The sequence below is a fragment of the Muscardinus avellanarius genome, assembly GCF_963383645.1.
Source record: "Muscardinus avellanarius genome assembly, chromosome: 13".
Taxonomy (NCBI): domain Eukaryota; kingdom Metazoa; phylum Chordata; class Mammalia; order Rodentia; family Gliridae; genus Muscardinus; species Muscardinus avellanarius.
In genome coordinates, this window is record NC_137799.1 from 57,240,896 (window position 1) to 57,255,846 (window position 14,951).

The window sequence follows — 14,951 nt, forward strand, 5'->3', positions numbered from 1 at the left end:
CTCAGGTCTTGCATAGCAGACCCATGGTACAAGCGGTTCAGAGAAACCAAAATAAAATATCAACCTTCATTTTCAGGCGCTGCTATCCTAGAAATAGTTTTATAAAATCCATTCAGTGATAGTGCGTATAGATATTTTAACAGAGGAGAGATTGTATTAATGCATGTGTGTGTGTGCTTCAGTTGTTTCTCTCCTTTCATACACATATCTTTGGGAAGAGCTGCAGAGCCCCTGAAATATTTTATGTTGTATATTAGTTTTCCTTAAGAATATGTATTTTGCCTTTAAAAGTTGATTCTCTCCTTCCATATACAAAAGATACTTAATTTCTACTTTCTCCCCTATACTGTTCTTTAAAACATGATTTTTGAACTGATAGACCTTGAAGTCCTTTAGTCATTACTTTCTTTTGGCTAATTTGTAAAAAGGCACCATATGAAAATTGGATTTTTGATCTGATGGAGTGATTCTTGAGTTCTTATGAACCATTTGTAGTCTATCAAGTAAATCCTTCTTAGTTCACGGATTATTGACCCAATGGACCATATTAGCTGCTTCGAAGCTGTTATAGCCCATTATGTTGATTCAGCTGACACATATGTGAACCCAGTCCACATGCCCAAGATGACATTAACATTGTTCTGGAAGACTCCCTTTTGTTCCACTAAGCTTTCTATTTATTTCTAAATTTTCGAGAGTTAGCTCAAAGTTCCTGACAACCACTGCATAGGCCTCTCGGTTTGCTCAGTCCTGTTGAAGTATTTGTTAGTAGCTACATGGCTTGCTCCTTGCTGTCTTTCTCTATAACTATATATCTTCCTGTCTTTTAAACCAACTAATCTTTTTTTTTAAAGAGAGAATAATGTTTTTTCAACACTATAGGACACATTTTATCCTCAGATGCTTAGAGACTCTATAGAAATTTGTGGGATTTGTCTGAGCCTCTGAATGTAGTTCTTTAAAATTTGAGAAAACTCCCTTTTAAAAGAAATGATAGCCACTGGTGAAAGCAAGATATGCCTTCATTGATTTATACGAAGCTCTAATGAAGCCAGCACCAGCCTCAACACAGACCCTAGGGGCATCTGTGACCTAACATAAATAACACATAAGTAGACACGTAGACCATTCATCATATCATCATCATCATTATCATCATCATCATCATCATCATTAATATTATATTAATAGCTGTGATTGCTGTGTGGTACCTGCTTTTAGGCAAAAAGACATACTGTTTTCAGGGGTATTTATGATGCACAGTTATAAGTACAATGGAAAGTATTAAAAGGTTTGTTGATACTTATGTTATTAATGAACATTTTCAACATAGGCGTAGGTAAGATGTGACATAATAAACTAAGTGTTCTTGAAAGTGCCTTGTCTCATTGTTTTTCAGAATTTGACAATTCTTAATGTAACCACTTAGAGATTCTATAATACGGTTCTGAGTTTCTTTATCTAAAATGGGCGACTAAGACGGGCATGGTGGTGCACGCTTGTAATCCCAGCATTTGGGAGGCTCAGACCAGAGGATCCCAGTTCATGTACAGCCTCAGCTACTTAGTGAGGCCCTCTGCAACTTAGTGATTCCCTGTTTCAAAACAAAGAATAAAGAATTGGTCAGGGGTTGTAGCTCGGACGTCAAATGCTCCTGGGTTTCATCCCAAAACCTGCAAAAAATAAATATATAAATAAAAATAAAATAAAATAAAATGGGCCACTGTTTGTAGAAGATCCTGATGTAAGTGGTTAACTGCTTACTTAGCCGTTTCTTCCACTTTCTTTTCTGACTTAAACCTTCACCTGTCCCTTTCCTTTCTTTGTGTTTGCATTTATAGTGAGTTGTAAACTATTGAAACTGAAAAAAATATCTAAGGAAATCTCATTGAGGATTGGGTAGCAAGGACAATTTATCCCTGTCCTTTTCTATCATTCACAGGCTAAGTGGAAAGAGCCCTAGTCACTAACTTAGGGACATTTCAGAACCTCTTTTCTGATGTTTGAAAAATTTCTAATTTCTAGGATTTTGATTATTAAATATGCATATTTGAAGAATTATACAAGCTTCATAGATAGCACTGTACAAACATGGGATGCTATAAGTCTCACAAAGGCTGCCTCTCTTGGCTTGGGTAATTCATTATCATTTGAAATGATAAATTCTAAAATGCAACAACTTTCCTCCCTTGTTGCTTTACTGGAGCAAATTTTTTCACAAGCCTCGAGGAGTAAATTTAGTTAAAAGGTCACCTACCTTATGCCCTTGCTTGGTAAATGGATTGATTACAGTGCTCTGGCATTTGAAGTAATGTGACCAGCTCTTTATACTAAGAATAAAGATTTAGTGGAACTTCTTTTTTCCTTGTGTGTGTGTTGGGGGGGATGTAGAGCATTGAATGCAGGACCTGGAACAGGCTAGGCTCTAGCCCTGGATCTTTCCCGCAGGAGCCCTGGGCACCTAGGAAGGAAAGGTATCACAGACTTAGGATGGTATATTACATTTAGCAAATCTAGGGACAAGGCTCAAGTTACTCCTGTGTTTCTCTGCTTGGTCACCAATGGATCATCATGCAAATCAAATGTTCTTCCCAGGATTCGGGGGGTACTTCTGAAACCAGGAGTTAGGCTTTATTTTGCCTCACTTCTTGCTTAATGAGGAATATTTTCTTTATAAAGTGTTTAAAGGTTTATAAGTCTTCTTGACTCTCATTATAAATTTCTCCCTTATTAATGTTTTCCCTATCATATTGGTAATTGTTTTCACGAATGCCATGGAGAAATGAATCATATTACCACCTTTAAAATTCCATCAATGAAAATGAATAAATGTTTATCAATGAAATATAAAATGCTGATTCAATGTTAATGTGAAATGAGATGATTATCACTTACTTTGGCTTTTTATATATAGTTATATATTCTGGTAAATGCTGCGTTTAACTAGAATGTGATTATTTGTTGTGGTGAGCTAACCCCTTATTTTCAGCTAGGTGATAGATAAATACATGAAGAGTATGTTCTTTCCAGTTGTCTTGTCACAATTGTCCAAGTAGTCTGTATACAAGCAATAAATAGAATATCTTAATTGTTAAATGTTAGGTAAGAAGATGAAATGGTTTTTGCCCAGATTAAAATGTCTTTTCATTTCCTATTTCTCTAATATTACTAATTGCCTAACAAAATAGCTTGTGTTACCATAGGCCTAATTTAATTGGGGTAAAAACATCCACACTCCAAAGCTTGCGTACGCTTTGATGCCATAGAAGCATGAGTATTTTCCTTATATAATTGGCTACATCCCGCTGTTGATTTTTGCTCTGAACTCTTAAATTATTTAAATGGGGTCTTCCTCATGTTGATTGATAGTAGGTTGTGATCGTGAGGTAATGACTCCAAGATGCTCATTGCATTCGTGTGTATGGAAATGTATGTGCCTCTGAATGTCCCTTTTTCCCTGTCTGTATTTATATATTCACAGTCATATAGGAACCTTCATACTCAGGTATAAAGCTTTACTCACAAATTATAGTTTCTTTGTTCTTTGCCCCTTCCCCTAAATTTGTTTCTGGACTAAAGTCATGTTTTCCTTCACAGTAAATTGAAGAATGTTTCTGCTTATACACATAACAGAATTCATCATTGTCATTTTTAAAACAAATTCCGTTAAGGGTTTTTTTTTAGTGCTTTGATATTAATATTGCTAATAAATAATTAAATGGTTTTGCTTTTATTTGACACACCAATTTTTTAATGATGCCCTAAATTACCCGATAGCAGTGGGTTAAAAATAATTGTTTTTAAATAGATATGTTTTATATTTTGGAAGTGGAAATGTTTTCTGATTTAAGTAGCAGTGCAAGTCATTTGTCCACCTTCCATTTATCAACCTACGTAACATTTATATATTGAAGATCTAAAGAGTGAAGGACAGCTGTCGTGCTGTAGTATGTCTCCTGGGGAAGGGTATTTGGGGAATTAATTGGTTTAACACCACTAAAGTAAGTGGTACAGTGGGATTACTCCTTCTATTTAAATATCTTTGTTGAAATACATTCCACATACCACACATTCCACCCAGTTCAGGTATACAATTCAGTATATTTGAATGTATTCATTATTATAATCAACCAGTATCACAGTCATTTTTGTATTTTTTTTTAATGTGCTAGAAATTGAGCCTAGGACCTTACTAGGGTAAGCTCTGCACATGCTAGGCAAGCCGTCTACCACTAAGCTATATTCCCAGCCCCATTCTTAGAACAATTCACCACCTCAAAAAAAAAAAATCTCAAAAAATAATAACCTCCATGCCCTTTAGCTATGACTCCCTCATACTCCAAGACCTATACACCCACAAATCTGCTTCCTATATACAGATTTTCTTGCTCTGGGTATTTCATATGAGTAGAATCAAATGGTATCCTTAGTGACTTGTTCCTTCAACTTAGTACAATGTTTGCAAGTTCATTCATTCATGCTTTAGAGTATCTCAGTAGTTCTTTGTTTTTTTCCAATGGCCAAATAATAGATCATTATTATAAGAAATATGCTACATTGCATTGATCCATTTGTTGGTTGATTGAGGTTTAGTGTTTTCTTAAGAGAAACTCAAAGTGAGGTGTTTTTTTTTTTTTTTTTTGCAGTATTGGGGATTGAACCCTGTGGCATTCTACCTCTGAGCTACACCCCCTGTTTTTAGCTATTTTTTAAAAACAGGTTTAGTGTTTTCTTAAGAGAAACTCAAAGTGAGGTGGTTTTTTCTTTTGCAGTATTGGGGATTGAACCCTGCGGCATTCTACCTCTGAGCTGCACCCCCTGTTTTTAGCTATTTTTTAAAAACAGGGTCTCACTAAGTTGAGGAGATTCTTACTAGGTTGTAAACCTGCACTCCTCCTGTCTCAGCCTCCCAAGTACTGGGATTATAAAGTGTACCACCACGATTGGCTCAAAGTGAGGTTTAAAATCTCCTGATTTTTAATAGTAAATGATGTTCAAAGGTCACTTTTCCTCAGCAACTCTCTTTCAAGTATTTTGGGTGTATTTATTGTGAAGTTGATGTATTTTCTATGTTTGTAATTTTTTTCTCATGGTTTTTTTTTTTTTTTAAATTTAAAGATCTTTGATTTACCTAGTGCTTGTGCTGTGTGTGTGTGTGTGTGTGTGTGTGTGTGTGTGTGTGTGTGTGTGTGTGTGTGTTTTGCAGTACTGGGGATTGAACCCAGGGGCATTCTACCTTGGAGCTCTATCCCTAGTTGTATTTTAGTTTTTAATTTGAAACAGGGTATCATGAAGTTGCCCAGGGCCTCCCCTAATTGCTGAAGCTGGTCTTGAACCTGTGATCCTCATATCTTGTTTCATACTGTCACTGGGACTACGAGCCTACACCACCACACTTGGCTTTACCAGGATTTTTATGTTTATGACATTGTCAACTATTTAAACCAATTGCATTCGGCCTTCATAGAGAGTCTAGACAGACTTGAAGTTTTTACATCTTCCAACTCAGACACAAGATTGAATAATGTGCGTTCTCTTGAAAAGATACCAAGAAATTACAAAGCATGTAGGAACAACAAATGATAGTTTTATCAAGTTGTTCTTTATTCGTATGACATTAAAAGCAATTGGAAAAATGGTAAGGAATCTTTATTGAAGGGTTATTTTACTTTCTAGGTTTTTTGCAACCATATAAGATGCATATTTTTACCATAATTTTGTATTATATTAAGTAATTTATTATGCAGTCCTGAGGTTTGAACTCAGAGGTGCTACACACCCCTTTTTATTTTGAGACAGGTCTCTATAAGTTGCTCAGGCTGGCCTTGAACTTGTGGTCCTCCTGCCTCGCCCTGCCCTTACCATTAGCCAGGGTGATAGGCATGTGCCAGTGTGTCCAGTACATCATATAAATCTTAAATTCATATAATGCATTTCATTATATATGTGTGGCTTTTTTTTTCAGAGAAAAAGACAGGTTATAGTTAGAAAAATGAGGGATTTGGGGGAAGGCAGGCCATCTTAAGAGGTATAGAGGTGTCCAGGCAATGGAGTCTTTGCGGCTTTTTCAGTTCTTCTGTAGGCCCCCATGAGGAGGTGGGTGGGATCACACAGAAGTGATCTTTATTTCCCCTTAATCTTGGTTCCCCAGCAAGGAGGGGTAGTATGTGGTTTGTATTTGACCTTTTTCCTTCTCCAGCACCCTTTGTTTACTAAACATCTCAGTAATCTCAGGTCTGGAGAGGGGCCATTTTGATTAAGGGTGTGGACTCATTTAGGCTTCTGCCTAAAACAGAACACACCCTATAGGATAGAGTTAGAGATTATGAACTTTTCATATTTTAAAACTGTATTTTCCTTTTCTTCCCAGTTTGTCTCCTTTCTACCTAATATTTTATTTTTTTCTATCCTACTTCATTTCTCCCCTCCCCAGACTTCAGTCCCTTAATCTTAAGGGTTGATGAAGAATAAAATTCCATCTTCTATAGATTTTTCTGAGCTGACAAGGGATGTAGGCCCTTTCAATCCAGGGACCAAAAGTCTTGTCCTAACTGATCTAAAGGAGACATGGGGAGGTTGGGTTTTTTTTGCTTACTATTAGAACCATCCTTCTTTGATATTCTGGAAAAGAAGGCATAAATGTGTGAGCTACTAGCCCCTGACAACAGAAAATCAGACAATAGAAAAGTATTACAATGCAAAGCATACCGGCCAAGAAAATGAGAATTTTATCCCACCAAAAGGTTAACCAATCAGTTTCTTGAAAGGGGGACATCAACCAATGTAACCTAGATGAACTGAAATAGCCCACAAACCTAACAGGCACCATATCAATATCGTGTCATTCTTCCCAGTCCAGGAAAAGTTTGCTTTTTCTAGGAAGAATGATGTAAAAATTAGGACACAAATAAATAGATACATACTTTTTTTAGTCTCTCTCTCTATATATAATGTAGCTATCTGGAAAATACAAAAATAAAATTTATCCTGATTCAGCCTTTTTGATTCTCTTAAATAATACCTTTACATCTTCCAAAGGCTCACAGGAATAGTGTCTGTGAGTTTTTTTTTTTTTTTTCCAGTGTCTGGGAACTTATTCATGACTTCAGAGCCTATATATGATTTTTTAATCAGAGTAACCTCATTGTCTCTTTTTCTGCTATTACTACTGCATGAGTAGTGGCATTTATATTGTAGGTTAACATTCTTGTGGGCTCTTTTATAGTAAACTTTATAATCACTGATAATCATTTTTTGGTGTGGTACTGGGGATGAAACCCAGGGGTCTTATACCTCCCAGCTACACCCCGAGCCCTATATTTTTAATTTTTATTTTGAAACAGGGTCTCACTGAGTTGTGAAGGCCCTGCTAAGCAGCTGAGGCTGTCCGTGAACCTCCGTTCTCTGTGTCTGGAATGTTGGGATTACAAGCGTGCGACTTGATAACCACTTCTTATAAACTCTCTGTGCATTGTCTATTTAAGCTCAGACTTATGTTTCTTTGTAAATACAGAGAACATATCCAGCTTACTAATTAATAGTCCTGTGGTCAGAATTAGACTTTTTAAGGTTGGAAATAAAATGTTTTTTTTTTTATTAGAATCTTTATAACCATGAGTCTTTTGGTCTATGTTCCATGTCAGTCTAACTCATAGCGGGTAGATATTCCTTTACTTTGATCATGTAGGTTTTGTAATCAAGCAACTTTCTCAAGCAGTTGTATAGTTCACATTGGTCATAAGTAAACTTAGTAGTTGTGCAGCACGCTTTGCATGTTAAGAAATGTAGAATCTCTTTGCTTAAACTGCATTATGACTCGGGAAAAAATAATCCAATTTCCTCTAAGTTTAGGAAGTCATTTTTTCCCCAAAATATCTCTCTTCTGTATGAAAATAGAAGAGAAAAAAAAACTTTCCTGTGAACTTTACAGGAAGATATTTGCCAATACTTTTTATTTTTTATTTTTATTTTTATTTATTTATTTTTTGTGGTACTGGGGGTGGAACCCAGAGGCTTTCTACCTCCGGGCTATACTCCCAGACCTTTTTTATATTTTATTTGGAAACAGGGTCTCACTAAGTTGCTGAGAGCCTCACTAAGTAGCTGAGGCTGTCTTCGAACCCATGTGATCTTCCTGTCTCAGCCTCCCAAGCGTGGGCATTACAAGCGTGTACCACCACGCCTGGCTATGCTGATATTTTTTAAAAACTAGTTTTATGGTACATTGTAATGTTATGTCATTAGGTAGTTCAGAGTGATAGGGACATCTGTGCACAAGTACTTGTTGAACTTCCCCCTGTCTCCCTCCCCATCCCCTTCCCTTGCTTTCTTTATACATGATACTGATCTGGCATTGGTAATTTCACACTTATCCATTGAAAGTCTTCCCCCAACACCAGCCTTTGGTGCCTCCTTCATTGGCTTTCCTCTCCCCCAGCACCATCCTCCCTAGACCACCGCCATTGCCCCATTGGTATCTCTCCTCCACTACATAAAGTCCCTCTTATACCTGGATTACCCCCTGGCTTCTGCATATAAGAGAAAACACATCCCCCTTGCTGCCGGGTGAGTTCTCCAGAGTCTTTGTGGCAGTTTTTGAAGTGCATTCTTAGAAATTCATTTACAGGACTTACCAGTGTGCTTGTCCCATCTTTTCGGTCGTGTATAAGATCACCCTCTTTATCCACAGTGTTCAGTTGCTAATACTGCATGTATTCTGTGGCAGTTCTGGAATAATTACCTTTGAGATTTATTATAGTGAATTTTATGCCATAGCCCCCCACACATACACACCACCAAGACAGAAGTATTTAAGGAACAAGTTTTCTATCCTGTGAAAAGATTTGTGTGACACCATGTCTGCTTTCTTTCTGGGGCCTGTGTATATGTTCAGAGGTAAGTATTGTATTTGGTGGTTAATTAATAATACTTGATTACAACATATTTTGTATCCTCACAGTTTATCGATTTTACATTTTATGATACTTATATAAAACTTTCAAAGTAGACAATTCAATTGGATTTTAAAAATTGTACTTGTTAGAAAAAAAAGCTGTATCTTGTCACTGGTAATCATTATAGCTAGTTAATTTATATAAAATAAATTGAATACTTAGGTTTACCGTAGACACTACTGGGATGGAATGGATGCTATATTAATAATTAGCTTTTTCTAAAATTTAATTTTAATGTGGGATTTAAAAATGTTTTAAGTAAAATATAATCCAAGCTGTAAATCCTGACCTTCCTCTCAGTAGCGAACAAGTAGAAATTGGATTTAAGAAGGAATTTTTAGTTATAGGAGAGTGGCCAGAGTTAATGAACACTTACAGAGAAGATAGTATGAACTGCCTTCCTTCCTTTCTTCCTTTTTTGTGGGTAGAGAAAATCCAAACTGAAATAAATTTTATTTTTAGAGACTTCCCTTTAGTATTATAGTTCTTTCAGAATATATATTCTATATTTCTATCTGCTTCATGGTCCTATGCTGTCTTTTTCTTTTGGAGGGGGTATTAGATTGGGTAAGCATTCTTAAACAAGGAATAGACTTATTAATTAGCATCAATAAATAATTGTGTGGCATATTGCACATTAATTGAAGCAATAATGTATGCTTTCTTGAGAAATGTTATTTTGTAAGAGATTGATCTTCAGTTCACATATATTTGCAGAGTTCAAGCCAGTTATAAGTGTAATGAAGCTAAAGGAACTTCAGCTTTAGTAATAACTGAATCTATTATTTGAGTGGAGGTTTAGAACTCATTCAGAATATTTCCCAAATTTGATTAAACATTCAAATATAAGCCAGGCATGGTGGCACATGCTTGTAATCCCAGCATTTGGGAGGCTGAGACCGGAGGATCGAGGTTCGTGGACAGCCTCAGCTACTTAGTGAAGCTCTCTGCAACTTAGTGAGACCCTGTTTCAAAATAAAGAATAAAAAATAAGGCAGGGGGGCGTAGCTCAAGGTAGAATGCCCCTGGGTTCCATTTCCAGTACCACAAACAAAACAAAACAAAACATTCAAATATAAAAGTGTTGTTGACCAAAGTTAAGTTACCTTACTTTGTGTATTTTAGATGTTCTTTTATTTCTTTTACTTGCTAAGTTTCCCAGGTTGACCTTTCTCTCCTGAGATTACAGGCTGGTGCCACTACACCTAGCTTAGATTTACTTTTGAATATATTCATAATTTAAGTGTATTAATTTAGCTGGGCGCAGTGGCACAAGCTTGTAATTTCAGTACTTGGGAGGCTGAGATAGGAGGATCACAAGTTTGTGGCCAGGCTCAGCTCCTTAGTGAGGTCCTTTGCAAGGTAGTGAGATCCTTTTTCAGAATAAAAAATTAAAAAATAGGGCTGGGGGTGCAGGTAAGAGGTGGCATTCCTCTGAATTCAATCCCCAATAACACACACACACACACACACACACACACACACACACACACACACACGCCTTAATTTAGTTGTGTGTTTTTTCTTTTTCTATAGATAATGGAAATAAACTGAGTAATCCAGAGACTTTTCTTCTCACTATATCATTTAAGAGACATAAGACCAATGATACTCATACCCACCTTATATTAGAGCATTATAGTGTGAATAATATGGTATTGTGTATGCCAAAGAGTTTATTTACTCATTATGATTATGTATTAAGTATTTTACAAGGTATTAGAATAAAACAATAAATTAAAAAGAATAATGAGAAGAAAATCATTCAAATGTAGTATGTGGATATTTCTTGAAGCCATAAATGGTTGTCCTTTATTGAGCTTTGACTGTTGCTACGTAGGGTACCATGGGCTCTATATTCACTGTGTAAGTCTTGACATAGTTCTCTTTTCATTACTACCATCATCTTACAGATGAGGAAAGGGGCTTGGAGAATCATGTATTTCTTTAAGTACCTTTGAGCACATATTATTTGCCAGTAAACATTGCAAGTCCAACAGATTTGTTGCTCTGCTTTTTTGAAGCATAAGTTGTAGAGGCAGATACAGCCCCGAGTCAGAGACTCACACAGGTAAATAACACAGTCACAACTTTTGAAAGTACTATGACAGATAGATACCAGATACATCCCTCATGATACAGAAGACTATGGGGAACTTGCCTTGAGTAGGAGACTAGGAGGCCAGGTAACTGTCCTGTTAATGGGTGGTTCTCAGAGTTGGAATACGAAGGGTGTGAACAATGCACAGTAGGGGTTGGGAGGTGGGCAGGTGGAGAGCAGTTCCTTGTAGAAACAGGTCTTTATCCATGAGGATTGCCATCCACTGTTTTTGCTCTAACAAGAAGAAGCTGGCAGGAGGGCAAAGAGAATCTCAGTAAAGCAAATGCCACACAGAAAGATCAAATGTGTGGAACTCTTGAGGAGAGAGAATGTTAATTTGGATAGAGAGAAAAGAAGGATGAGTAGGTTAATTAGTGGCCACTTTGACTAGTCCAGAAAGAAGACTGGAATTAGGGTTAGTCACAGTGAGGGTAGAAGAAAGGCAAATCAGGGGTAGATCATTTTGGAGGATGTCCATGTAAAGTTCCCCATGCCTACCTTTCTGTGACTGGGATTATTACCTGTGATCCCTAGTCACTGGGATGGAGTGCTCACACATATGGGTCTTTGTGACTGGTATTGGTGGAATGATGTTCAGCAAGTTACTTAGCTGTCCTCTACCTCAGTTCCCCCTCGTTTGTGAAATAAAAGGAATACCAAGTTGCCTGTAAAATAGCAAATGATCACTAGTCTACCTATTATTAATAAAACCAGGAAAGAGTTTACTGTTGCAAGTGACTAAAAATCCATGGGATTTGGTAGAGGAAAACACAGAGTAATAGGGATGGTGTTTCTCAAGCCTGTTGAGGAACTTTCTTCATATTCTTAGGGTTTCTCCTCTAAATCCACTCCCACCAATGCCAAACTGCTGTATCTCCCACACATTCCCTTTCGTTTTGGGCCATTTAACACAGTCCCTGGCTCCAGAGTGATTGATTTTGCATAGTGATGATATTCAAAGCCAGAGGAGAGGATGAATCTGCCAAATTAGAGAATGAAAAGTTTGGCCATGAGAAACACCTGTATTTATTTACAGCGGAGAAAGAGAAGTTGCTGCCAGAAAAAAGTAGAATAGTTTGTTTTCACCACCCAGGAATAAAGGAGAGTTAGTGTTGCAAACTGCATCAAAGTCTAGGAGGATGAGAAGAGTAGAAAAGAGGACCTGATGTGATAATAACATTGCCTCTCAGAAAGTGCAGTTTGAGGAATGTTCGTGGAGGAATCCAGGTTGCCGAATTAAAATGTAGGTGGTGGTGAGGAAGTGGAAGCAGTAGCTGTTGAGTGTATGGATTTCTCTCTTAAGAAATGCCTGGTCAAGGTAAGCAGAGGAATAATTATTTTTAACAAGTTGCAGGCTGAAAAAAATTATTATGGTTGTTCTTAGGGGATGTGGGGGAATATAACTTTGTAAGAATTTAAAACAGAATTATAGGACCTCCTTGATGATAAGCCAGGTTCCTGGAGAGGGGCACTGGAAATCTACATTAGCCAGAACTGAATGCTTTTCTCTGCATAGAGAGGTGGGAGCAGTCTTACTGCACTGTCTGCACTTTTCCTCACTGCAATTCCAGAGCTTGTAGTTTAGGTAATGTGATATGGACAGCTGGGTCTTATTCCGAGTGTCCAGCAGAGAATGGCAGGCACTCTGAGATTAGCTGAGGGAAGGAAGAAGCAAATCTCCTCCCAAGAATGAAAGCGCAGTCATTTCTATTCTTTTCCAACTGTCTCTGTATAATGCATGCCCATTTTTGAGGCCTAGATGTTTTTTGATAATTTTATGATAATTCATGTTTTTAAAGTGTGGGTGAGTTGGCAGGTGATCACATTGGGTTCTATTTTGTTATGAATAAATAGTATGTCAAAGTTTTATGCTGTTTCCAAAATGTTGTTTAGAATAAAACTTCCTTTGAAGCCACAAATGTCTCTTACTCAAAATATTTATTTAGACCATATTGTTTAAATATATATAATTCCCTTAAGGAACAATTGTAGGCTATGTAAATTTGAATTTAAAACAAATAGACCTTCTGGAATTCATAGAGATACAAAATGGCTATTACACTGCTTAAGTGTTTATATACAAAAGGAGTTGAGGTGTTCCAATGTTTATATGTTTAGGTACAAAAAGAGTAGAATTCATAAGAATGGATGATGATCTGAAAATTTTAAATCCAAAATATACCAGATGTATAAAGCTATTTAGGAAGAGAAAATAATTTAAATCATAAACTTGTTCAGAGTTAATGAATGATTAAACTAGTGATAAAATAAATTTACAAAAATAGAGCAAACCTATTCTTAATTTATTCTGATCTTGAATATAGCTATAAATAAAGTTGAAGAAATACTTTAAATATGATGAAAAATAGGATTTTTAAAAATAAAATAGTACCACCAAATTAATGATTGAAAATGATTTATGTTGTTTATGCTGGAGTTAAACATAGTCCTTGAAAGCTCATTTCTATTTGTCCATCCCTTGATTTTGGTAAAGCAGAGGTGGTTTTTTTTTTTAAAAATCACTTATAAAAGCATTTATTATTGTACCTGAAATGTTTAGTGTTAATATAGTTCCCATATCTGAACTATAATTGGATGGTTTGTTAAAGCACCTTCTTTTTAATGAAATCACTATACTCTAAATTCTTTTTCGTTTGTTTTTAATTTGGGTCATAATATAATCAATTTTACGAGTTCATTAACTAGTAAACTTATTACAGAAAGAAACTATTTCTAAATTGGGATGTTCTGATATGTTGCTTGGTCAGTAAAGTATTGGAACTGAAATAAGAACTTTTGGGAGAAATATTTCCCCTTAGACTAGTGATATTTCTTTCATCACTAGTACATGCAGCAAAATTTTACAATCTAGCTGACATACAGCTGGGCAATTGACACTGGAAAAGAGTCCCTGAAATCAGGCAAATGATAGAAATGATTATTTCCCTAGACATTAACAGAAGAAATAAGAGTGAAGCACCAAAGGATTATATAGCGAGGATTCCAACATCTGAAACTACAGAGTCACTCATAGAGTTAATGTTAAGTAGTGAAAGAGAAATACTTTAAACTTGCCTGATTCAGAATAGAGGAAGCAGTGGATGCCCGTTCAGTGTAGTCTTTGCAAATTTGTCCCAGTCGTGATAATAGTATCTAAATACTGCTATTACCGGTAAAATCTTTTTTATAAAAATCCAAATGGTCCAGGAATGGGAGCACCTGGATCCTTGTGAGTGTCACTTCGAGGCACAGAACTGTGGTTCCGAGTAACCTGTATACCCCACGCCAAAATCAGTAATCACTGATCACATCCAAATCTGTTGTACAGAAATCTTTTCCTGGAAGTCCAGGTAGTTACAGTAGATTATTAATCTATGAATGCTTACACCAAATCCCTTCAGTCTTCAGAATTTCCATGCAAATGAGAACTAAATGTATGATACAAATTCATTAACTATAGTCTTAAGAGCACAGGTCAGCATTAGCACAATTCTTATACAGGTTTTTATTCATAAAATGTTATGCTCCATTTATGCTAATTTTCTATGGATTCGCTTTATAATATAAACTGGTGAGATGATATTTTTAAAGTCCTTGAAAGGAAATGAAAGATTTGTATTTGTGTTTCAGTTTTCTAAGATAAAGTTATACTGTTCCAGGCATAAAATATTCACATTAATGGCTTTTTTCTGAATTGCATCTGATGTATAAACAAAATTTGAACTAATTTTTATATCTCCATTTAAATAAAAGTTTTATATTTTTCAAAATAGTAATGAAAATAGAATTAATAAATAAAAGAAAAACACAAGTAGTTGGGAAGTGAAAATAATAATAGAAATATGAAGCCAGACATGGTGTGCATGCTTATAATCCTAGTACTTGGGAAGCTGAGA

At 36.1% G+C, this 14,951-nt stretch overlaps 1 protein-coding gene across 3 annotated transcripts in view; it reads left to right on the forward strand.

The window, feature by feature from the left end:
* Positions 1–14,951, forward strand: part of BNC2 (basonuclin zinc finger protein 2) — a gene marked incomplete at its 3' end in the record, with an annotated part of 307,358 nt that overhangs the window by 144,067 nt on the left and 148,340 nt on the right. The window lies entirely within an intron of this gene.